This window comes from Oryctolagus cuniculus, chromosome 16, assembly GCF_051225735.1.
Source record: "Oryctolagus cuniculus isolate XC-2025 breed Fujian yellow rabbit chromosome 16, ASM5122573v1, whole genome shotgun sequence".
NCBI classification, from domain to species: Eukaryota; Metazoa; Chordata; class Mammalia; order Lagomorpha; family Leporidae; genus Oryctolagus; species Oryctolagus cuniculus.
The window spans coordinates 4,746,146-4,766,100 of record NC_142882.1 but is presented as its reverse complement, the minus strand read 5'-3'; the positions used below and the strand labels follow the sequence as shown (position 1 = coordinate 4,766,100).

The 19,955-nt window shown below is 39.9% G+C and overlaps 1 long non-coding RNA gene across 1 annotated transcript; it reads right to left on the bottom strand.

The window, feature by feature from the left end:
• Positions 1-4,420: 4,420 nt before the first annotated feature.
• LOC149121409 (uncharacterized) lies at positions 4,421-9,461 on the bottom strand. The gene is made up of 2 exons (XR_016223207.1): positions 8,950-9,461; positions 4,421-5,372 (listed from the first exon to the last, which is right to left on the bottom strand). It is a non-coding gene; the product is annotated as an uncharacterized LOC149121409 (long non-coding RNA).
• Between the last annotated feature and the right edge of the window lie 10,494 nt (positions 9,462-19,955).

Sequence of the window (19,955 nt, the reverse complement as noted above, 5' to 3'; positions counted from 1 at the left end):
TGAAACTTTACTGAGAACCTTGCCTGATGCATCACTTTGTGCCCTCTCATGCAATCCAGGTACATAATTGCAAAAAATTCATGGCATGGTTTATTGACAAGCCCATGGACCAAATGTAACAAATAGGAATTTCTCCCTGAGTCTTTGTATCCATGAACCTGGAGGAAATTCTTCACCTGGGGTGAAGAGAATGATTCACAAACATGTTTTCCTTCTTGTGTTTTCACCAGGACAGAAGACCTGAGGTGTAGAGCTTTGGGTCAGAAAGGGTTTCAGATTCCCCCATGGATGGGTGGACAGCTGGTAGAAAGAAGTCAGACGGAACAGTATTAAAGTGCCTTGATTCAAGCAATCACACACACACACCTACATACGTGCATGCTATATGTATGCACCTGCATGACACTGCATGTTCCACTGCAGTTGTGACCTAGGGTTTTTCACAGACTTCAAAGAGGTTTCCTTTGATTTTCCTGTTGCTCCTTATGCAGCTGAATCTCCTTGTGTTGTCATGATGATCTCAACTGCTTTTTTCCAGATTGAATGGAGTTATTACAAAGATGGAGATATTAGGCCGGCACCATGGCTCAATAGGCTAATCCTTTGCCTGTGGTGCCAGCAAACTAGGTTCTAGTCCCAGTCGGGGTACCGGATTCTGTTCCAGTTGCTCCTCTTCCAGTCCAGCTCTCTGCTGTGGCCCAGGAGTGCAGTGGAGGATGGCCCAAGTCCTTGCACCCTGCACCCACATGGGAGACCAGGAGAAGCATCTGGCTCCTGGATTCAGAAGAGCGTGGTGCACCAGCCACAGTGTCCTGGCCACAGAAGCCATTGGGGGTGAACCAATGGAATAAAAGACTTTTCTCTCTGTCTCTCTCACTGTCCACTCTGCCAATCCAAAATAAAATTTAAAAAAGGATGGAGATATTGAGGTCAATGTTGTGCCCACCATCAGCCAAGTAGAAAAAACTGACTCTGGTGGGGAGAAATAACAGGAGGTTAGAACCTAGTGAATGTGTGAAGCTAATTAACTGAGACTGTGAAAAAATAAAACAACTGAGGGTGTGTGAAAGAACTCATGGAGTACCCAAGAGGTGAGTACTCTCCAGAGACGCCACAAACTCGGTTACCTTGGCACCTGGTGGGAGACTGCAGGGGAATTTGAGCTTACACTGAAGACTACACAGATCCTTTGTGTGGTCCTTGGGACAGAGCAGATGAATATTATATCCACAGGGGCTAGAGCTCAGACACTGTGCCTTCAATTCCACTCAGCTGTGTGGAAATACTTCCCTTCTGAAAAAAAGAGAGAGAAACAGATAGAGAGAGAGCGAGAGAGGATTTACCAAGCCTAAACTGGGTGTGTCACCTTTGGCACACCCTTAACCCTGAAGAACTGAACAGAGCTCTCTGGCCACACCCATCACAATCCTCTAAGGATCCATCAATAGCAGACAGATCACTTAATTTAGAGTCATAGTATAACGAGAAAAAACAGCACATCGAGGAAAATAAAAGAAGAAACCAATGAATATCTCTACAATGCCAAGCAACAAATGCAGAAACCAATGAAACTAGAGCAAGGAAGACACTATGATGCCCTGAAATGAACAAAGCACCCAATTCAAGATTATGAAGGTGACGAGATAGAAAATGCAAGATACAGATTTCAAAAAGTTTATGATAAGAACATCTAGAAGTTCTCAAAAACAAATTCTTGAACTACAGAAATCCTTACTGGACAGGAAAGAAAATCTCTCTCATGAAAGTGAAATCTTAAGGAGGAATCAAAAGGAAATGAAGAAACTAGTAGAACATGAGCTTATGATAGTGAAGGGACACAAAAATGAAATGAAGAACTCAATAGATCCAATGACAAACACCTTGGAGAGCCTTAAAAACAGAATCAGTGAAGCAAAAGAGAGAGCACATTGACAGTCCGGGAAAAGACAGTTTATTAAAGTGGAGATACTGCAGTTTCAAGGAAGAATTAGGGAAGAAACAGCAGAGGAAACTCTTTCGGAACTGCAGGTTCACGGTGGACCTACATGGAGGGCATGGCCACCCACAGCTAGGGACCCCAGCCGCAGAATCTATGCACCAATGCTGGAAAGGGAGGTGAGCCGGAACATTGGCTGAGATACCGGTGGGAAAGCTGAAGGAGGAGCTTAGAGGGAATGAGGCTTGAGGCCCCATGGGGGAAAGTTCACCAGGCTAACTAGAGGAGAGAGGGAAAAAAAAGGGACTGGTATGGACACGAGTCTCTCCACTCAACTTTCAAGGGTGAGCAAGACAAAGAGCAGGTGCCATTTTGGACAACGTAGGGGTTGCACTCACCATTAGCCAAGCAGAAAAACCTGATTCTGGTGGTGTGAAATGACAGAGGGTTGGGACCTGGTCAATGTGTGGAGCTAATGAATTGAGACTGTGAAGGACTGAAGGTGTGGGAGAGAACTCATGGAGATCTGAGTGATCTTCGGAGAGTACACAACCTCAGTAACTTTAGCAACCCAGTGGGAGACAGCAGAGAAATTTGAGTTTACACTGAGGACTGCATAAATCCTTTGTGTGGTCCTAGGGACAGAGGAGAAGAATATTATACCCACAGGAGTCAGAGATCAGAAATTGATTGCCTTCAATTCACTCAGCTGTGCAGAATTATTTCCCTTCTGAATCAAAAAAAAAAAAAAAAGGAGAGAGAGATTTACCATGCCTAATCTGGGTGTGTCAGCTTTGGTGCAAGCTTAAGCCTGAAGAATCAAACAGAGCTCTCTGGCCACACCCATCAGAAGCCTCTAAGGATCCATCAAAAGCAGACAGTCCACTTAATACAGTCATAGCATAACGAGAAAAAACAGCACAGGGAGAGAAGAAACAACCAAAGAATACCTCCACAATGCCAAGCAACAAATGCAGAACCAGAGGAAACAAGAACAAGGAAGACACTATGATGCTCTGAAATGAACAAAACACCCCAATCTAAGACTATGAAGATGATGAGATAGAAGAAATGCAATATATGAATTTAAAAAACTTTATGATAAGAACATCTAGAAATTCTCAAAAACAAATTCTTGAACTACAGAAATCCTTACTGGACAGGATATAAAATCTCTCTCATGAAAGTAAAGTCTTAAGGATGAATCAAACTGATACGCAGAAACTAGTAAAACATGAAATTTTGATAGTGAAGGGACATAAAAATGAAATGAAGAACTCAATAGATCAAATGACAAACACCTTAGAGAGCCTTAAAAACAGAATCAGTGAAGCAGAAGAGAGAATATCAGACTTAGAAGACAGAGCACAGGACAGTATACACTGAAACCAAAGAAAAGAAGAGGAAATTAGAAATCTAAAACATATTGTTTGGAATCTACAGGATACTATTAAAAAAACCAACAGTCGGGTTCTAGGAGTTCCTGAAGGCATGGAAAGGGAGAAAGGATTAGAAGGCCTTTTTAGTGAGATACTAGCAGAAAACTCTCCGGGTTGCAAGAAGGACAGAGACATCCTAGTACAGGAAGCTCATAGAACCCCTAATAAACATGACTAAAAGAGATCCTCACCATGACATGTTGTAATTAAACTCACCACAGTGAAACATTAAGAAAAGATTCTAAAATGTGCAAGAGAGAAATGCCAGATTACTTTCAGAGGATCTCCAACTAGACTCACAGCAGACTTATCATCAGAAACCCTACAGGCTAGGAGGAAATGGTGAGATATAGCCCAGGTACTAAGAGAAAAACTGCCAGCCCAGAATATTATATCCTCCAAAGCTCTCATTTTTGAATTAAGGTGAAATAAAGACTGTGCCGGCCTGCGGCACGATGAACTGGGTTTTCCTGAAACAGAGAGTGGGAATGCGGGGACAAGGACACAAAGAATGGAGCCAAGACAAGTCCTGATCAAGGCTCCTTTATTGAATAAATCCAGTAGTATTTAAACATGATCAGTTGTTTACAAGAAGGAGCACAAAAGATTTACATATCAAAAAGGCTCTTAAGGTTACAAAGAGTTCCCAATAAGGTTCTTAATTATTGATTACAAGGGTACAATAAAACACTTAGGTGATAAATGCAGGTTATAGGTGTGACTGATTATCTGTATCATTTCTTGTGAAAGGTTTAGGTTCTTCCTGCCTCTTCCCGGAATCTCCCTAGCCCAATTGTCTGTGCCAGGGAAGTCTCCATATGTTTAAGTGTAAACAAAGGGAGTGACTACCTGTGGCTGCCCACATTTCCCCCTTTTTTATTTTTTGAGGCACTGTTCCTGTCTTAGGTTGCCCATGTCTCTTCTTCTCCTTACCCGTCATTGGACACCCCAGACATTCTCTGAGGCTCCTGTCTTAGGTTGGTACAAGGAGACAGAGTCTTACCCGTCATTGGAACTCAATGCCATCCTTTTTGGCTCGGGGGTGAAGCTGTGAATGCAACTTTAAAATCTCAGACCAAACGGTACCAAATGGCACAGAGAGGCCTTGGAATATACAGGGGAGGCACTGACAAAAAGGCAGGAGCAGCAATAAAGGACCCAGCAACATCAAAAGCCAGTGGTCCATTGAGATTCACCAAAAGAAAAGGGATTAGTTGGAAACATATGCTGAAGTTCACCTTTTAGCTGCTGTACCAGATATTTTATGTGAGGAACATTATTTGAGATATTAAAGCAGCAACTTCCAGGAATCAAGTCACAGCTTATAAGATCTTTCAGTAGTAAGTAGTTAATGGCAGCTAAATGTAGCCAGAAATTGCTACTTTCAACAGAGAAGGAGGAATTGACCATAAGAGTTACTTTAACAGTTTTGACCAATACATCAACCAGGCTTCTTTCCTAAAATTGACAAAGGTATACCTGAGTCTGTCAATGTGACCAGTTTTGATATGCTAAAATCAGTATTCTCCCTTTTCGATTGATCAGTCACATTAAGCCATTGGTTTTCAACTATAACCCTCCCAGTACGGAACAAGGTTTGATTGTTCCTTACCCATTGTACAAATTCTGCTGTTTTAATTCCATTATCATAAGTGCATGAACAATTTTGAACTACTGGTGCGCACCAACAGAGTCCATGGCCTAGGCTTAGTTTGATGTGAGCCAGCAAGCTTCATTCATCTTCAGGGGGATCCCAATCAGCAATGTTATCGTAATGAAGATCGAGGGGTTACTTCGAGACATTGTTTGCCGCACCAGTCGCTCAGGTAACCATCGTACTTCATTGTCTTTTTGCGAGAGTATAGAAACATGTCCACATCCCGATATTAAAACAGGGTCAGGTCCATACCATTGAGCAGTTAGAGAGTCTTTCCACTTCACGTAGACTTGTTGTCTTTCGGTTTCAGGATGCCAGTGACGATCAGCTGCAGATTTCCCTTGATTATCCAGTATTAAAAAATAGTATTAAAAAATTTAAAATGAAAAGAGCATGTGATAGCCATTTTTGTGGGGAATATGCCATGGTCCTGTATTCCCCCTTTTTTATTTTTTATAAATAATTTTTAATGTGGCATGTGCTCGTTCCACAATACCTTGTCCCTGGGGATTATAGGGAATCCCGGTGATGAGATGTGGAAGTTAGTACAGAAGTGCTTAAAAGAGTTGGAAGTATACGCTGGGCCATTATCAGTTTTTATCTGTATAGGGGTTCCTAGAACAGCAAATGCCTGAAGGCCATGAGAGATGTTTGGCAGCCTTGCCGGATTGCGGGGTGGCAAAAACAAAACCTGAACATGTATCTAAAGAGACATGTATGTATTTTAGTTTACCAAATTCAGGAAAATGGGTAACATCCATCTGCCAAAGCTGATTAGGCATAAAACCTCTAGGATTTACACCATAATGAGGGACTGGGAGAAATGTGACACAGGAAGGGCAGGATTTTACAATTTGCCTTGCCTGTTCCTGGGTGATTCTGTATCTTACTGGTAAGGTCTGGGCATTGAGGTGATGCAAATCATGACCATGGGACGCTTTTTAGACTTTGTCAGTCCCTCTTTAAAGGATCTGGCTACTGAGCCAGAGACTGGAGCAGCTAGAAAGAAACACGTTTATAACTGAAGTTTAGCATCATTTCACATCTTGGCACCACTTTTAATCTAAACAGCCCAATTGGTTATTATCTCTGCAAGATGAGAGATATATCTTTTGACATCTCCAGGGGCCCTCTGGAGGTATCAAAAGTCCAGAAAATTTAAAACTTTGATTTTCAGAAAGTCTGTTAAAGGTGCCAAGAGAATTTAGAGTATCTGGTCAAAATAGAATTCCTTAACATTTAGTCAGGGCAATTTTAACACTTTTAGACCACATCTGATCATAATGTTATTTAACATAACTTTTTAAGACTTAATGCTTTTTATCAATCATAACTTAACAGACAATAGAGTACACAGATTACTTTGGCAGAATATGGATTCTATGTTTCTTGTTGTTGAATAAACCAGAAATAAAAACCTTGGATGTAGGAATTAGCACACGAAATTATCACATAACTCAGAACTATTTAACAGAGTTAAAAAGAGCTTACACGACCTAACTTTAGAAATGGCAGAGTAACTGATTAAGCAGACACTGTTAAAAAGAGACGTTATAGTTTTTGCAATAACAGATTTTAAGATTTATGATGAGACCATTTCCAGATAATTACTAACATTAGTACACATTAAAAAAAAAAAAACCCATTGTTATAACAGAAGATCAGACTTCAACTTTAGCTTAGTGTAATTTTGGCATTAACATTTAACTTATAGAAAACTCTGTAAACAATGTTTTAAAATCAAACTTTTTACAACTTTTCATGACTTGCTCACACCTTCTGAAACTTTACACCCGTAGTTACTTTTCCATAGTTTTGAATTGTCATGTATGGACAACCTATGAGAATACATGCTGACAAACTCAGTCTCTCTTATCAAATTTAAGATGTTAAAAGTACACATAATACATTTTTCATGTTTTACTTAGCACTGATGCCTAGATGACTTAAGACACTGAGTTATTAATGAATACCACACCAATATCTGAATTAAAAGTCAAAATTACATTTCCATGCTTTTAAGTAACAAAAAGATAGATAACACCACTTGAGCAAACAAAGTCACTAGTGCATGGTTACAAGTTTGAAAAGATCTTCATCCTTAAGAGAAAAAAGTTTAAAGCATATCAAAGACATGTAAAACTGAGCAAGTGAACCAAAGGGAGTTTGCATTAGCCCAACTTTTTTAACCAATCTGTATTGGCTTACTTTAGTTAACATAAAGGCTTGTATACACAGAATTTAATCTCATTTTTATAGGACTACTCTAGCTGAAAAGCAAAAACATGAATACAACATAGATTTGACATCATTTACTACATTTTAATACACTTTGTATAATTTGAATTGACTCAAACAGCTGTTAATTTAACAAATTTAGAGTCTCATCCTTTGAGAGTTCCAGGGATCCCACTGGAAGCCCCAAAGTTGAAAAGACTCGGTTTAGAATTTAAACTATCAGAGAGTCAAACCATTTTAGTCAAAAATTAGTACGTTTAACCAAGGCTGTGGGCTAGATCTGATCAGAGTTAGGTAATCACTCAAACATTAAAGACAGGCAAATAACGTAAACAGCTTCGCATTGCAGTTTTTCCAATCAAGACTCATACTGTCAACAGAAAAATGGGAAACCTTCAAGACACATGAAAACTCTAATTAGATAAGTTAGCTACAGCAGCACAGAAAAGAATTGATTATCAGCGTATGAGTCCATTGCTTAAGTTTTTATTAACTGTAAAGAGAAAAACCCATCAAGTTGGAAAGGGTTAATGGATTAAGGTTCTTGCTCCCTTAGATAAAGCCAGCAGTAGCCAGAGGCACTTCCCCTGCCCCCCTCCTAGTGAGGAGGTTATTGAATTGGAAATGGAGACTAAAAAAGCTGCCCTGAGGAGCCCTTTCCGAAGAGAGATCTGGCTAATCCTGCATGGGTGCCATAGGCCACATTGGCTGAAATAGAGTGCAGAGAAAGGCTGTGGTTCCTCATTTACAGGGAAGACTGCACATGCCGGGGCCTAACAGGACTGGCTGTGGGGTTGGGTAGGTACGCCGTTTCACCAAGAGTGCTGGGAACCTCCATAGCGCCTAGTCTAATTAAAACAGCCACCAAGTTGAGATCTTAAACCAGAGCCAGATCCAATCAGGGCTACTGCAACCACTCAATTAAAACAGATAATTAATAGCGACAAAAGCTTTTCAAGACATACCGGAACTACCATAAGCTGCAAAGATGGAAAAACATTTATCAGGTTGGAAAGGGCTATTGAATCAAGACTTTTCTCTAGGTCAAGATACCTGTGGAATTTTTCCTCTCTCTTTCTCCTGGCCATAGGTATAGGGAGCAGTGGGCTCATATGCATCATGAGCAGATTTTAAATCCTTTAACATTTTAAAGGGGACTGGATGGTAATGGGCATTTCTTGGCCATCTTCTGTATGTACTTTCACTGGAAAAGCATCAAAAAAGATTTTGGCTTCCTCCTGGCCTTGCTGTGCTGCTTTTCTCAGGGTTTGAGTGACATTCTTTTTAAGATATTTGGCAAACATTCCCCTTCTTGACAAAGGGATAATTTTTTATCATTGTTTTTCATAAATAATTTAAAGGGAGGGGCGGAGGGAGTAACTTTTTCCATAGAACTAGAGGATCCGCAGGATCGATTATCCTCGCCATCACAGCTTCTCGCTTCCTCAATTTTCTCATGTCCTCCCGATGCATCTCATCTACAAAGCCTTCTTCAATAAACCAAGGACATGAAATTTCTATGGTTTCTATAAATTGCTCTATTACTTTCTTTTTTAACCCTATTCCTTGCGTCTGCAATAATGCCTTCACTGCCTTTACTATTGGGGGATTTTTCCCGATGCTTGTCCCATAATGCCTGCTCAAAATAAATCTCCACAATTTTGGTGTCGGGTACTCACCACAAATTGTATACCTCTATAGTCGCGACTCCATGAATCCAGGTTCCTCACTGCTTCTCTAATTCTCAGGTCCCACGTTCGGGCGCCATTTGTGCCGGCCTGCGGCACGATGAACTGGATTTTCCTGAAACAGAGAGTGGGAATGCAGGGACAAGGATGCAAAGAATGGAGCCAAGACAAGTCCTGATCAAGGCTCCTTTATTGAATAAATCCAGTAGTATTTAAACATGACCAGTTGTTTACAAGAAGGAGCACAAAAGATTTACATATCAAAAAGGCTCTTAAGGTTACAAAGAGTTCCCAATAAGGTTCTTAATTATTGATTACAAGGGTACAATAAAACACTTAGGTGATAAATGCAGGTTATAGGTGTGACTGATTATCTGTATCATTTCTTGTGAAAGGTTTAGGTTCTTCCTGCCTCTTCCCGGAATCTCCCTAGCCCAATTGTCTGTGCCAGGGAAGTCTCCATATGTTTAAGTGTAAACAAAGGGAGTGACTACCTGTGGCTGCCCACAAAAGACCTTTCATAGCAAACAGAAATTGAAAGAATTTGTCACCACTCGTCCAGCCCTGCAAAAGATGCTTAAAGATGTGCTACACACAGAAACACGGAAACAGGGCCATCTATATGAAAGAAGGTAAAGGAAGAAAACCTCCCAGTAAAAGATCACAGAAAGCTCAAAGCATATACTAGAAATGTGCCAGGGGATTCCAGTACAATCCCATCAAAGTTGCATGTACCAATGCCAACTTACTAGTCCAAGTGATCAATTTCAGTTCACAATTGATCACACTTATTTTCACTAAGTGTCAAAGGGATCACACAAGCAAGACTAGTGTGTGCTAATACTAACTGATATAATAAAAGAATGAGAGAACGATCCAACATGGGAAGCAGGATACACAGTAGACTCATAGAATAGCAGATGTCCTAAACAGCAGTCTGGCCTCAGGATCAGCCCTTAAGGCATTTGGATCTGCCTGAAGAGCCCATGAGAGTATTTTAGGCATGGAAAGCCAAAACACTCTGGCAAAAAAAGAGGACCTAAATGAAAGATCTTTGCGAGTGAAATCCAAGTAGAAAGAACAGGGCCTTCAAAGAAGGAGGATGGCCAGCGCCGTGGCTCACTAGGCTAATCCTCCACCTTGCAGTGCCGGCACACCAGGTTCTAGTCCTGGTCGGGGCACGAGATTCTGTCCTGGTTGCCCCTTTTCCAGGCCAGCTCTCTGCTGTGGCCAGTGAGTGCAGTGGAGGATGGCCCAGGTACTTGGGCTCTGCACCCCATGGGAGACCAGGATAAGTACCTGTCTCCTGCCATTGGATCCACACGGTGCACCATTGGAGGGTGAACCAATGGCAAAGGAAGACCTTTCTCCCTCTTTCTCTCTCACTGCCCACTCTGCCTGTTAAAAAAAAAGGAGAAGGAGGAGGAAACCAGCCATCCAACTCCTTGGAATTTACCCAAAGGAAATTAAATAGGCAAACAAAAAAGCTCTCTGCACCTCAATGTTTTTCTTCTACTTAATACTATTGGTTGAACTCTGTAATTAACCCACAATTATTCTTAGGTGTTTAAATTTAACTGAAAAGTGATCTCTGTTAAATATATGAGTGGTAATAAGACAGGGAGGAGATTAAGAATCTTAGGGAAATGGTTAGATAATTAGAAACACACACTGACCAAAATTGAGTCATGAAAATATAGAAATCCTAAATAGACCAATAACCAAAGCAGAAACTTAATCAGTTAAAAACACCCTCCCAGCAAAGAAAACCCCAGGACCAGATGGCTTCACTGCTGAATTCTAACAGACATTTTGTTAAAGATTTATTTATTTATTTGAAATCAGAGTTACATAGAGAGAGTAGGAGAAGTAGAAAAAGAGAAGTCTTCCATCTGCTGGTTCACTCCCCAATTGACAGAGAGGCCCGAACTGCACTGATCTGAAGCCAAGAGCCAGGAGTTTCTTCCAGGTTCCAGTGTGAGTGCAGGGGCCCAAGGACCTGGGCCATCTTCCACTGCTTTCCCAGGCCATGGCAGAGAGCCAGACCAAAGTGGAGCAGCTGAGACTCGAACCAGCACCCATATGGGATGCCAGAACCACAGGCAGATGCCTAGCCCATTATGCCAGAGCATTGGCCCCTCTACAAGACATTTAAAGAACTAACTCCAATTCTTCACAAGTTATTCAAAACAATTGAAATGGAGGGAATTCTCTCAAACTCCTATGAAGCCAGCATCACCTTAATTCCTAACATGAAAAAGCTGCAACAGAGAAAGAGAACTATAGACCAATATGCCTGATGAACATAGATGCAAAAATCCTCAACAAAATCCTAGCTAATCAAATCCAACAACATGTCAGAAACATCATTCACCCAAAGTGGGCTTTATCCTTGGGATGCAAGGATGCATTCAATATTCACAAATCAATCAATGTGATATATGACAGTAACAAACTCAAGACAAACCATATAATTATCTTAATAGAAGCAGAGAAAGCATTTGATACAACACAACACCCTTTCATGGTGAAAACCTTAAGCAAATTGGGTGTAGGAGCAACATTCCTTTGCTTAAGGTAATGTATGACAAACAGAGGGCCAGCATCCTGTTAAATGGGAGAAAGCTGGAAGCATTCCACCCAATATCTGGAACTAGACAAGGATGCCCACTCTCACCATTGCTATTTAATATAGTCCTGGAAGTTTTAGCCAAAGTCATGAGCTAAGAAAAAAAAAACACAAATTGAAAAGTAGGAAATCAAACAATCTCCATTTGCAGATGACATGATGCTATAGCTAGGGAATCCAAAAGACTCCACCAAGAGACTATTATAACAGCCTAGTACTGGCACAAAAGCAGATGGACAGACCAATGGAACAGAACTGAAACACCAGAAATCAACCTAAACAACCATGTCTAAATACATCTGACAAAGGAGCTAAATTCAATCCGTGGAGCAAGGACAGTGTCTTTAACAAATGTTGCTGGGAAAACCAGAGTTCCACATGCAGAAGTATGAAACTAGGCACCTACCTTACACCTTACATAAAATTCCACTAAAAATGGGTCAAAGTCCTAAATCTATGACCCAATACCACTACATCATTATAGAACATGGGGGAAACACCACAAGACATTGGCACAGGCAAAGACTTCTTGTAAAGGACCCCAAAATTTTGGAAATCAAAGCCAAAATTGACAAATGGGATTACATCTGGCTGAGAAGTTTCTACACTGCATAAGAAACACTCAGCAAAGTGAAGAAACAACCAATAGAATGGGAGAAAATATTTGCAAGCTACACAACTTATAAAAGGTTAACATCCAGAATCTATTAAGAGAGCACAAGGGGCCGGCACAGTGTCGCAGTGGGTTAAAGCCCTGGCCGGCATCCCATATGGCTGCTGTTTCTAGTCCAGGCTACTCCTCTTCTGTTCCAGCTCTTCTTCTACAATGGTCTGGGAGATCAGTAGAAGATGGCCCAAGTCCTTGGGCCCCTCCACCCACATGGGAGACCAGGAAGAGACTCCTGTCTCATGGCTCCTGGCTTTGGATTGGTGCAGCTCCGGCCATTGCAGCCATCTGGAGAGTGAACCAGCAGATAAAAGACCTCTCTCTGTCTCTACCTCTCTCTATAACTCTGTCTGTTGAATAATAAAATAAATCTTTTTTGAAAAGAAGAGCACCTGATATTCAACAACTAAACAAACAATCCAGTGAATAAATGGGCAAAAGACTTAGACATTTTTCAAGATTGTAAATTAAAACAGCCAGCAGGCACTTGCAAAAATGCTCAGGATCACTAACCTCAGGGTAATGCAAATCAAAATCACAGTGAGGTTTTCCCTCACTCCAGATCATTTTTATAATGATCTATTTTTAGTATACTTAATGATCATATAGTTAACCCTACTCTAAAGGAGTTCAACAAACAGTATGAAGAGAAGGCAAGCAAAACGAAACACAGTTCCTCAATGGAAGAGACAAGGGCTATAAACAATCATTTATTCTCAAAATGTCTATTCTACTCTAGTACATTACATTTCAGATAAACTATTAGTTACATCAGATCAAGGAAAACATGATTTCTGTCTTTTGGGGACTGGCTTGTTTCATTAAGTGTACTGGTTTTCAGTTGTGACAGTCATATTGCAAAAGACAGGCTTTTTTTCTCTTTTCTGACAGCTGAGTAATACTCCATAGTGTATATATATACCATAATTTCTTTATCTAGTCAACCATTGATGGACATCAGGGTTGAGTCCATATCTTTTTTATTGTAAATTGTTCTGTGATGAACATGGGGGGAAAGATAACTTTCATAAACCAATTTCATTTCCTTTGGATAAATTCACAGGAGTGTATGGCTAGATCATATGGCATGTCTATATTCAGATTTCTGATATATCTGCATATTGTCTTCCAATGGCTTACCAGTTTACATTCCCACCAACAAAAGATTAAAGTACCCTTCTCCCCACATCCTTACCAGCATTTGCTGTTTGTTGATTTCTGTATGAGGGGCATTCTAACGAGGATGAGGTGAAACCCTGTTGTGGTTTTCATTTGCATTTCCCTGATGGCTAGTGATCCTGAACATTTCTTCATGTGTATATTGGCCATTTGAATTTCCTCTCTTGAAAAATGTCTGTTCAGGTTCTTTGTCCATTTCTTGAGTGGTTGTTTTGTGGTTGTTTAGTTTCTTGAGCTGTTCATAGATTCTGGAAGTTAATCCTTTGTGTTTCATAGTTTGCAAATATTTTCTCCCATTCTGTCAGTTGCCTCTTCACTTTGCTGAGTGTTTCTTTTGCAGTGCAGATGCTTCTTACTTCAGTGTAATCCCAGTTGTTAACTTTGGCTTTCATTGCCTGTGCTTCTGGGGTCTTTTCCAAGAAGTCTTTCCCTATGTCAATGTCTTCTAGGGTTTCCACAATGTTCTCTAGTAATTTGATGGTATCGTGATGTAGATAAATATCTTTGATCCACTTTGAGTGGAATTTTGTTTAAAGTGTAAGGTTGGAGTCTTGTTTCATGCTTCTGTGTGTAGAGAAATCCAGCTTTCCCAGCACCATTTGTTGAAGAGACTCTCTTGGCTCCAGGGGTTGTTTTTTGCTCCTTTGCCAAAAATAAGTTAGTTGTAGGTGTGTGGATTAATATCTGGAGTTTCTATTCTTTTCCAATTGTGGTTTCTCTGATCTGCAGTAATTAATAGAGTACCTAAAATGTAATCTATAGGAGCGAAACTGACACTTTGAGATGCACTGATTTTGAACAGCCCCTGCCTTGACAGTTGAGGAACAATATTTTTTTGTTTGTCTGTTTTGTTTTGTTTTGTTTTTTTCTTCATAGTAATTGGTGAACTCTCTAGTTAGTGTAGAGTTAATTTTATGAGTATAAAAATTAACTGAAAAATTGATCTCTGTAAAAAACAATAATGAGAAAGGAAGAGGGAGGAGGAAGAAAGGAGAGAGTATGGGTTGGGGGGCAGATGGGGGAGAAGAATCATCATGTTCCTCACTTGGTGAGGAATGTGAATCTAGTTCATTCATTCTGTATACAGATATCCAGTTTACCAAATCCTATTTAATAAATAAATTTCTGGCACCTTTGTGGAAGACCACTTTGCTACAGATGCATGAATGCCAACGGTATATTGATAGAGATTACAATGAATTTTTAAACAGCTTTGGAAGCACGAACATTTTAATATACATGGAGTATTCAAGAACTTCATGGAAAATGCACATTATTCTCTAATTTGATTTCACCATGGACATGTTGACATTCCATCACATTCAGTCTTCTAATCCATGAACATTGGAACTCTTCCTTTTTTATCCATCAGAATTTCTTACATCACTCTTTTTTTTTGCAATTTTCATTGTAGAAATGATCATCTGCCTTCATTAAATCTTCTCCTAGGTGGTTTTTCCCTAGCTTTTATGAATGAGATTGTCTTATTGATTTCCTTTTGGGAAAATTATTTTTGGTATATAATGCTAATGATTTTGTCTGTTTATTTTGTACCCTGCAACCTTCTGAATTTGCTTGAGCTCTAACAAAGTTTTTTGGATAAGTCTTCAGATTTTTCTGTGTATGGAATCATATTATTTGCCAACAGAAATAATTTGATTTCTCTGTTTCCTGTCAGTATGCCTTTTGCTTCCTTCTCTTGAAAAACTGCTATGGCTAACACTAGTAGAATCAATTTTAATAAAAATAAAATGGAAATCTTTCTTTTGCTTCAGATTTAGAGAAGATGCTTTCAAGCTTCACTTCATTCAGGACAATGTTGGAATGGGTGTGTCATGGATAATCTCCAGTATATTGTGTTATACTTTTGTATCTAATATATTAATTTTATCAGAATGCAATAAATTTCATTGAATACCTTTTTATAAGTATAGAAATGTTCATAGGATTTATATCCTTCATTCTGTCTATATAATATATTAAGTTTCTTGAATTACATAGATTGAAACATCTTTGCATAATTAGGATAAGTCCCACATAAGTATGATACATAACTTTTTGATCTGCTTTTTCATTCAGCTTCCTAGTATTTTCATAAGATTTTTTTGGATGTTTGCCCATCAAGGATATTGGTCTGTAATTTTCTTTTTATGACTTTGCTATCAGGATCACAGAATGAGTCTCAAAATAATTTGAGAAAATGAGTGTGAGTTCTTCTTCACAAGGCCTCAGTGAGTTGATACACTCAGGAGACTTCTCAGCATTCTGGTAATCTTAGCCACTCAGAATGGGCTGCTGTTTGCTAACCAAGGCTACTGAGGGTTCAGTGGGGCATCCTGGCTGTTTGGCAGAGATTTAGAAGGGTTGGAAGGGCAGTTGGTGGTTTTCTGTAGGCACAGATGGGTACACAATATGGCCATGCCACTTTCTGAAGGCATGGTATGGTGGTTTCAGCCACTGAGGCTGGAATAGTGCTTTACAGAGCTGCTAAAGGGGCAGTGGGTAGCCTGGCAATGGGGGAGGGTTAGTGATGCTGCTCACTCCATGGGGCTGCATGTAAGTGGATGGGGTGGTCAAGCCTCTGGAGGCAACTGTTAGTTGTTTCCAAGATTGTGGCAGGCAAGGTTTCAAGATGGCACTGTGTCACAGAAACCTGGGCATGGATGGAAGGGCACAGTAAAAACTTTGAAAGGCAGAGTTTCAGAGAGAGAAGGAAAGACAGAGAGTGATCTTCCATCCACTGGATCACTCCCCAGATGGCTGCACTGAACAGGGCTAGGCCAGGCTGAAGGTAGTTGTCAAGAGCTTCTCCAAGGTCTCCCATGTGAGTGCAGAGCCCCATGGACTTGGGCATCCTCCACTGCTTTTCCAGGTGCATTAGCAGGGAGCTGGATTGGAAATAGTGAAGCTGGGACTCATACCAGTACCCATAAGTATTGTGGCACTGCAGGCCACCGCTTAACTTGCTGTGCCACAGTGGGGCCCTGATTCTGATTTCTGAGGAATCTACATATTGTATTCTATAATGATTGTGCTAGTTTAACTCCCACCAGCAATGTACTAGGGTATCTTTTTCTCTACATTCTCACCAGTATTTACTATTTTTTTTAAGATAGCCATTCAAACTGGGGTGGGTGAAACTTCATTGTGGTTTTGATTTGCATTTCCCTGATGGCTAGTGATCTGAGCATCTGTTCATATGTCTGTTGGCAAGTTTTATTTTCTCTTTAAATTTTGAAAAAACATAATTTCAGTCCACTCTATAATCACAGGCTAACTGTACCAATAACCACTCGACAAATAAAAGGTAGAAAGAACACAGTTCCACAGGGCTATACATGAAAGCAGAAGGAATACACTCCAAAGTAATGATAAAATTTATGTTATAGCATGCACACAAACCAGTAGCAAAATTGTTTATCATAATTAATTATTATGTAGAATACTGAATTGTATGTGCTACTTATATGACTGGTAATGCAGTACATTTGTTTATACCACATTACCTTAAACACACAGGAATTCATTAATGCATTGTGCCTGGATATTAAAAAGGCTGCAGGATCACCAGGTAATAGGAATTTTCCAGCTGCATCATAATCTTATGGGGCCACTGTTGTAGTGTGATCAAAACACTGTAATGTGGCACGTGGCTGCACATCTCTCATGGCGGAGGTTGTGTTTTCATTTTGTTGGTTGTTTGCTTTGCAGAAGCTCTTTAGTTTGATGGACTGCTATTTATCTGTTTTTTACATTTGTTGCGCTGGCTTTGAGGTCATTTCCAAAAGTCATCATTCATATTTAGTAGCTTTATAGTTTCATGTCTATGTCCAAGTTCTTAATCTTTTTAAAGATTTATTTATTTATTTGAAAGTCCGAGTTAGGGAGAGAAAGAGAGAAAGAGAGAGAGAGAGGGAGAAAGTCTTACATCTTGATTCTCTTCCTAGGATGGCAGCAACAGCTGAAGCTGGGCTAATCCGAAGCCAGAAGCCTGGAGCTTCCCCCAGGTCTCTCATGCAGGTGCAGGGGCCAAGGACTTGAGCTGTCTTTCACTGCTTTCCCAGACAATACCCAAGAGCTTGCTCAAAAGTGGAACAGCAGGGACTTGAATTGGTGCCCATAGGGGATGCCAGCACTGCAGGCAGCAGCTTTACTGTTTCATCACAGCACCAGCCAACTTAACCCATTTTGAGTTAGTGTTTGCATGTGGTTTGAGGTAAGGATGTGATCTCATTGGCTACATTTTGATATCCATGTTTCTCAGCACCATTTTTTAAAACAGAATGTCATATCCTCATTGTACATTATTGAAATCTTTGGTGAAAATCAACTTAGCTGTAGTTGAAGTGACACTAGCAAGATGGATGCAACTGGAAACCATTATACTTTGTGAAATAAGCCAGTCCCCAAAAGACAAATTTCATATATTTTTCCCTAGTATGTGATAGTTAATATAGAATACAAAAAAACCTACAGGAATCAAATAGATATCCTATCTATTTAGACCTTATTTCTGTGAACTGTGAACTTCCTACATTTTACTTGTTAAGTATCATGGTTAGTAGTGAATTAAGCCTGTGATTGTAGAGGGGATTGAAAGCATCTCTTTGAAAAAATAAGCAAAAAAGGGAGGGAGGGAAATATGGGTATCAAATATTATCGGTCTCCGAGTGTAGTAGACACTTCACTGTCAGATTTGTGTAAAAACATGTCATGTTGTTTGCACAGCAATTGAAATTACTCAATGATGCATTTTTCAGAACATATTCCCATCATTAAAGAATGTTAAGATTATGGTTGAAAATAATACATACTGTAATCTGTTAATAACTAAACTATATAAGCAGTTCAAATAATTCAATAGTAAGAAGGCAAATAGGATTACTTAAGCATGGCAAAGGTCCTGAATATGTATTTCTAAAAAGTAGATATATACATGACCAACAGTTACATTTAAAAAACTCAATATCACTAATCGATAGAAAAAATATAAATATTATAATGAGATTGTGCCTGGGCTATCATCAAAATCATAAGATAAAATAAATTAGTTCTGATAAGAAAATAAGGAAATGCTTGTACACTGCTAGAGGGAATGTGAATTAGTACACCTATATGAAAACAGCATGAAGATTCCTCAAGAAATTCAAAATAGAATGACCAGGGCCAGCGACGTGGCATAGTGATTAATCCTCTGCCTGTGGCACCAACATCCCCTATAGGTGCTGGTTCTAGTCCAGGTTTCTCTACATTCAATCCAGCTCTCTGCTATGGCCTGGGAAAGCAGTAGAAGTTGGCCCAAGTGCTTGGGCCCCTGCACTCACATGGGAGACCAGGAGGAAGCTCCTGGCTTTGGACTGGCACAGCTATGGCCATTGCAGCCATCTGGGGAGTGAACCAGCAGAAGGAAGGCCTTTCTCTCTGTCTCTCCCTCTCACTGTGTGTAACTCAACTTCTCAAATAAATGAATAACCTTAAAAAATAGAATGACCATATATTCCATCAATAGATATGTACATATGGTCTATGTGTATGTACATGTGTATGTGTGTGCATGTATGTATATTGCAAGGCATATATCCAAATGATAAGACACCAGTATACCTAAACAATTTCTGCACTTTCATTTTCACTGCTGGATGATTCATAATAGCCAAGATATGGAATAAACCTAAATTTCTACAAAGAGATGGATGTGTGAAGAAAGGGTGGTCTGGAGAGACAACAGGATATTATTCAAGCCTTTGAAAAGGAAGGAAATCTTGCCATTTTTGGCAGCATGGATGAATATGGAAGACATTACATTTGCTGAGAAAGCCAAGTACAGAAAGACAAATACTGTCTGATGTCATACACATGCAGATTATTAAAAAGGCAAACTCACCAAAACCAAGAGTAAAATATTGCTTACCAGGGGCTGGATGGTAGGGAAATGGGGAGATGTTGGTAAAGCAATGCAAAAGTTCAGTTAAACAGAAGAAATAACTTCAAGATAACTGGTGGACAACATTATCAGTACACTTAGTTACAATGTGTGTATGAGATGAACCACATGCTGCACTCTTCGCACCACAAGGAGGAAGTCCTTGGTCTCAGACACCTTCTCAAAACAGTAAACCCCTCCCAATACCCATAAGACTTTTACTTCAGTTAATTGTGGATTCATATTTTTGGCTGCTCACTTGATGGGTTGCTATGTGGAAAAACTGGAGTCCCACCAAATGCTTCCCTAGAGATTTTTCCAGGAAACATTAACTTGCTGACCTTATCAGACTCCATCTATTTCATCTACAATGTCATGTATGCAGTGGCTCATGCTCTCCATGAAACACTTTGGGAGAAAAGTAGAAATGGGATCTCCATGAAATGTAGACTAGATTGTGCTTCTTCCCTGGCAGGTAAATCTCCTCTAGAAGCAGGATATGAATTAAGCACCTGGTAGCATCTACAGGTATTTTTATTGAGGTACAACACCATGACCCGGTTTTCATCTCAAGATCAGCAGGATCAGGAAAAATGAAA